This window comes from Furipterus horrens, unplaced genomic scaffold (genome assembly GCF_987537825.1).
Source record: "Furipterus horrens unplaced genomic scaffold, mFurHor1.1.pri manual_scaffold_5, whole genome shotgun sequence".
NCBI classification, from domain to species: domain Eukaryota; kingdom Metazoa; phylum Chordata; class Mammalia; order Chiroptera; family Furipteridae; genus Furipterus; species Furipterus horrens.
The window spans coordinates 34,027,945-34,034,421 of record NW_028327175.1 but is presented as its reverse complement, the minus strand read 5'-3'; positions in this window follow the sequence as shown (position 1 = coordinate 34,034,421).

Sequence of the window (6,477 nt, the reverse complement as noted above, 5' to 3'; positions counted from 1 at the left end):
AATTCACCTTGTTGGAAGTCACCTCTTAGCACTGCCTCTCCTATTTCCCACTATTTTCCTGCCCTAATTGGTTCCATCTCTGGTCATTCTCTCCTTACCGGCACCAACCCCCAGTGATGACCTTCAGGGAGAGGACGTGGCTCATGAGGTGGGTGCATGAGGCACCCAGGCAGGGAAAGGGGCCGGGACCTTTGTTGAGCTATCAGGACGTGTATATTCTCTGTGCCCAGAGATGTCTTCAGAGAGACAAAGGGGAGGATGGAGCCTGTTCGCAGAGTGTGGCCCCCATTTTCCTCCTCAGAACATTCTGGTGACAGTCCCCTAATGCTGCTGCTTGAGTCAAGGATGAGTCCTTTCTTCCGAAGCTGGCACTCTGGTAGGGCTGAAGGGGAGTTTTCTGGGAAGTAGAAGCCAGCAGCTTCAATAGCCACTTGTAGGTGATCCATGACTTTGGGGTCTTTCTGGAGTGAATAAGGGTAGCTGCCTCTCCTTGGGGCACACTCGTACCTGGGGCCTCTCTGGGGTCACCGTGTAGTCACAGCACAGTCTGCCCAGCCCAGGGGTGAGTGAGGTAATGTGTTGCCAGCACCCTTTCGGCAGAGCCTGTAGATCACTCCCACGAGGGCCCTGCCACCCAGGACTTACAGCCACTGCGTAGCTAATGGCACCGACTATTACTGCAGAGAAAATGAATGGCGATTTCACTTTGCAGTTACATGTAATTGTGCTCGGACTGTGTCAGCTTCAGGTTTAATTGGTGTGTAGGCTGCAAGGCGTGCATTTTGGCATGTGTAATTTATTCAGGCAATAAAATTTACAGTTAACTGTGAGAGGAAAATAAAGAGAAAAATAATATGTTTCACACTGTAATTACATAATAAAGTTTGAATTAGAAATTTTGCTTGACCCACAAGCTTCCTCCAGACTGGGAAAACTTGAGAGCTGAGCCATCTCAGGAGGGTGCAGTTCTGACGGTACACACCAGTGGACAGGTGGAGTGGGTTTGAAAATGGAACCGTCTGGAAAGATGAGGCCCCTGAGAACCTCCCTGAACTAAGGTGAGGAGAGGTGGCCAGAACCAGTGGGCTGAAGAGAGATGGAAACAAAAGGACTGATAAAGATGAAGTTAATTTTCTTCTGATATAAAAACGAAAGTCTGCGGAAACAGCTATTTGGACAGCGAGGTTTCTTACTCGGGAAGGGAAAAGAAGACATATCAGTGCAGTTGTGACCTCCACACTTATTCTGAAGGTCGGTCGTTACATCAGAGTGTTGACAATCATCCTCAAACTGAACTATAAGCAACAGAGGTCTGGCTTCCACCTGACAGGCCCAGCAAAGAGAAGCCTGGAGTTTTCTCTCATGATGAGCACAATTCTCTAAAGGATTAACATGTCCCCAACTAGGTCTTTGAGTCCTGTGACTGTAGTGACTCAAGACTTAGGAATGAAAGGAGACTCTAGAACATCTGGGACAGAGTCCTCAGCCCTTCTGGGTTTATCAGGGTATCCTCTTGAGGGCAGAAGGGGCAGGGCTCAATGTGGATGCTGCTCCCTCATAACCCAGCTGAACCCTCATTCTGGGGGAAGGGCACAGTGCCAAGCATGCCCCCCAGGCTGTAAAAAGCAAGAGACATCTCCTTGTGTGCCATCAGGGGTTGATGGTCAGGGAGGCAGCCACAAGCTCCTGCTGGGGACGGTGTGGGGAAGGCCGCTGGAGACAAGGTCCCAGCTGGGGGATGCCCAGCGCAGTCCCAGGACCCAAGGGCTGGCCAGGGGGAAAAACCATCGCCATCAGGGATGGGCTCACTGGCTTACAGTCGAGGTCGGGGCCTGCCAGCACTACTGACCTGATGCCTTCCTCCTCTGTACCAAGGCTGCCTCCTGGGGTGGGCAGGCTCAGGACAGCAGTGCCCAGGCCCTGTGAAGGACATGATTGAGGTACTTGGGACCCTGAAGCCAAGTCCAACCAGACTGCAGTCTTGTGCCTGGAAGATTTTTGGAGGACTGCCTCAGAGCAGCCAGCCCTAATGGGGTTTATTCTGAGCACCTCAGAGGGCGGTTGAGTTCAATTCTTTCTGTGAAGTCACTTGGACCTGCTAAGAACCTCCTTCCTGGGTATGGCTTTGATCTTCCAGGGCTGAACCAGCTTCCCTGACAAGACATTAATACAGCATCTCAGCTTATACAGATGTGTCTGTCCGTAGTGCCCACCACTGTCTAGATAGGGTCTCCTCTCCTATAGCTTTCTATCCCATTCTGCCATCTGACAAGCACATTGCAGCAGGTAGGATTCACAGTGTTAGAGGTTCTTAGCAAAGCACAGTGTCTCCAACACAGGTCAGCAGTCACCGACACCACCTGGCCTTCAGCAGGACAAGAGGGAAAGCAGAGTTTGGTGTTTAGGTTGGAATATGAATTTGCCTTATTTTATTACACGGCATAACCAGGAGAGTATCCACAGAGGAAGACAGCCAACCTCTGCTTCCCATACAATTTGTCCCATTTCCACAGTCAGGGCAGGAGGACAGACAGCAGTGCTTTCTTGACAAGAGCTAGAGCAGGTGCCCCATCAACCTCAGTGACTATGGGAAAGGCTGGTGGGGGTTGGCGGCGCTGGGGCCCACGTGCGGGCAGGACCGTGTTCACTAAGGTTGGTGAGCTCAACCCTCACTCAGCAGTCCTGTGGGGTGCAGATGATGTTGCTTATTTGACACAAGAAGAAACTGAGGCACAAGGAGGTCAAGGGGGAGACAGAGACCCCTGGGTCCCACACAGCCCTCACAGCCTGCTCCCTTGCTCCATTTGCAGTGGGGGTAACCAGTCTGTGTTGTGTGGACCAGCTTCCCCAGGGGACACTGGAACGTCCTCTCCTTCTCGCCTGTGGCTTGCTGAGACAGGGACACCCTCGGGAGCCCTTGCAATCTCGCAGTCTCAAGGAACCACCCAGGAGGCAGCTCATGCCTACGGCACCTGAAAAGAGTCTAGGGAGGTGAGAAGGCTCCTGGAAGCTTGGAAGGTAACCTGAGAGACAAGCAGTTGGCTGGATGGAACCCACTCCTCTTGTCACTCCCTTGAGTGGTCTGGCCACTGAGACCCCTTGTGAAGAGCAGCTCCCACCTGGGCCTCTCGCCACCATAGTGTTAACAGTTCCTAGCACTGAGGAGCACCTGAAATGGTCTGAAATCCACAGACAGCCAGAGGGCCTGGGAAGTGAGGCCCTCGTGGCACTCAGCCACCCAGGTTCCTGGAAGAGAGTGGGTGGGATGAGGCAAGCAAGGACCCCCACCTCCACAATCTCTACTCAGACTTCACAAGAATTCTCATAGTTCTAATCCAGTACTTCAAGGTCTCTTGAATTCAGTGCTTCTGGAAAACCCTCCATTGTCAGTAGAGCGTCACACAAGAGGTAATTGCAAAGACATAGGTAAAGAGAACAATTAGGGAAAATCCATCAAGATTATGCTTCGAGTGAGGCATCAGACATGACTTTTATTTTTTCTTCAACTCCTTTGTGCTTTCCAAATTCTCTGTAGAAGGATATAAAGGAAGGAGAGGGCTGGCAGTCACCAGAAGGACACGGCCCGCAGTGATTGTTGGACATGGGTCACACATCAGTTTCATAGGTCCTTCCCTCATAGCTAGTAATGGGGAAGAACATGGAGTGGGGGAATTCATTCACTATTTCTTTTTTCACACAAAAAAGTATAGAGGTGGTCCTGTGGGCAAAGTCAAAGGACAATTTGACTTGTGCAGAATGACTTAGTGGGCCATCTGTCCTTGGTGGAACTGATGAGCTTCAGTGCAGATTGAAGGAAGAAGGGGGTTGCCTTACTGATAAGAGCCCCCACCTCCCAGACCAGGGGCACCACACAGGTCGGCTCTGTGCACAGCTGGCATGGCTAAAGGCAGGGGTGTCTCAGACAGGCAGAAAGGGGGCTTGCCCATGGTGGGACTATGAGTTCGTCCATCCGGGGACTAACCTCAGAGGAAGAATTCACCGCCTCTCTCCGTGGAACCCTAGATGCAGAGCCCGCACTGCACACTTGCTTCTCTCATGAGGAGCTGCTTTTGCTAAGACTTCCCTTCCAAGGTCATGCCTTTTATTTAGAGCCTTTGATATTGGTTATGCCACCTGAATCCTATGACCTTGGAACTCTGCTGTTGTCTGGGGGGACAGTGCTGTGTTCTGGAGGAGACTTGGGGGACCACTGACCCTGACTGAAAGACTCTGCATGACTTGTCTAATGTTCACAAGTCACAGGAACCTGTGTCTCATCCCCTCTGGTCCCAGGGTCACTTCCCACTGTAATAACTAGACAATTCATCACTGCTGCTTCATTGAACAGTGTCTCCCTTCTGGTGACATTTCCCTAGTGTTTCTGGGCGAGATGCAAAGTTAACTAGCCCCTCTGGGCTTGGCCTTAATAACTGTGTGTGTGGACGCCGTGTCCCCAGTGGTGAGGACCCTTGGAAAGGCATTGTTATGCCGCCCCTGTTGAGGCAATGCCACCTAACAGGACACCTCTGAGCAAGGTGAGCAGAGGGATGCATATGTGCCAGACTTTGTTGCCCAGTCAGACATGTGAATGCAAAATCGTGATGTCAGTTTATAGCCTTGCAGGTCTGAAGAGAACATGCCCAGGAATTGTCTGGGTTATTCTCTGCCTTGACTAATTTAGGAAGAACGTCCTCTCCAATCCCTGCTTCCATTGTTTGCTGAAAGGACACAGAGCCATGCTTGTGTCAGAATTCTTGGAAAAGGGACACATTCGCCCCTGAACTTGACAGCTGGAGAGTGAAGTTACTGCCAGATCTGCACTGTGTCCCAAAGGTGCAGTTTCCTTATGTGCTCCTCTGTGCTGTTGTCCTGATTTCTCAGGTACATGAGTGTTGAACCCAGGATTCAGAGAGTGGGATGGATGTGGGTCATGCCTCTCCCCACTAAACCCCATGGTCAGGTCCATATGTACACAACAGGAAGAGCAAGAACTTCAGGAAGTTGTGGGTTCCAAATGACCACATGGGGTTGTAAACATTGACAAACACCTTCCACTTGTGCAGAAACCCTGTCCCCATGGTGAGCCTCATGATCAGAGAATTGCCTGCGCACTTGTGAAGGAACCCCTTGACCTGATTACATTTCAGTGAAACAATGACACAGGTTGTTCGGAGGTGGTTTCAAGGCATCTTCTGGGTGTGAGGAGGCAGTTCTGCAGCAGGTGTTAGTGGGTCCCCACCACCTGTTCATGCCATTTACCCAGAACTTCTCTGCCTTATGGTACCTCCCATACCTGACTATACCTTCCAGATCTGACTGTACCTTCTGGCCTGACTGGGCTTCTCAGCCTGATTGTACCTCTGAGATCTGGCTGTACCTCCTAGCCTGACTGTACCTCTCAGCCGGCCTGGGCTCCCTCTCCCATATGCCTCTTGCACTTGTTGACAGGTTGCAGCTCTGCTCACTGGGGCTCATGCAAAAGTGATTTGGCATGGGCAGCTCATGTGGCAGGTCAGCTGATGCCCTATGGCATCTTTGCCAGTTTTGCTCAGAGCTCTCTGCTTTCCACAAGTGCATCCAAGGAGACACATGCACAGACAGAACTTCCCAAATGGGATCATCTGAACTGTTCCTAGGGAGCTGCCCACCTCAGTGGAATTCTAGGACAAATCTTGTCGTAAAATGAAATACCTGCCTACAAAATGCCTAACTGCTTCTTAATACAATATGTTCGTAAGCTCCACACTTCAACTAGTTGGTTTGCTTGAACCCAGGTGCCTCACTTCATCCCTCTTGACATCTGGGGCCCTGTAACTCTCTGTGGTGGGATCCACAAGGTTCTGTCGAGGACCCTTGGCGTCGGTCTCCTAGAGCTGCCATAATAAATTGCTACATGCTGGGTGGCTTAAAACACTAGAAATCCATTTTTTCCCTGTCCTGGAGGCCAAAAGTCCCAGCTCAAGGTGTCAGCAGGGCTGGTTCCTTCTGAGGCCTCTCTCCTTGACTTATAGGTGGCAGCCTTCTCCCTGGGTCCTCATACAGACATCTCTCTGTGTGTCTGGCCTAATCTTCTCTGCTTCTAAGGACAGTGGTCACATGAGATTAGGGCCCACCTTTAAGGATTTGTTTTAACTTAATCACTTCTTTAAAGACTCTGTCTCCAAATAAGGTCACTCCCCGTTTGGGTTGCTGTAGCTTTTCTTCAGCCACAGAACAAGGGAGTCTGGATTCCAGGCTTCTCTTCCAGACCATGTGTGGTAGCGACCCACTTTCCCCTTTGTAACCAAGACTAGTCATTCTGTGTCCCTGAGTCAACAAGTGAGAAGCCTGTGTGTCCAGGGCCCTCACAGGCCAACTAGGTTACACCCAAAGGCTGGTGGGTGTCTATGACTATCAGGTAACCCATGGGGGTTTGTCACAGCATTGTTCCTCTGGGTAAAACAACCTATGGAATGTCTTTAATAACTGATGTAGGGA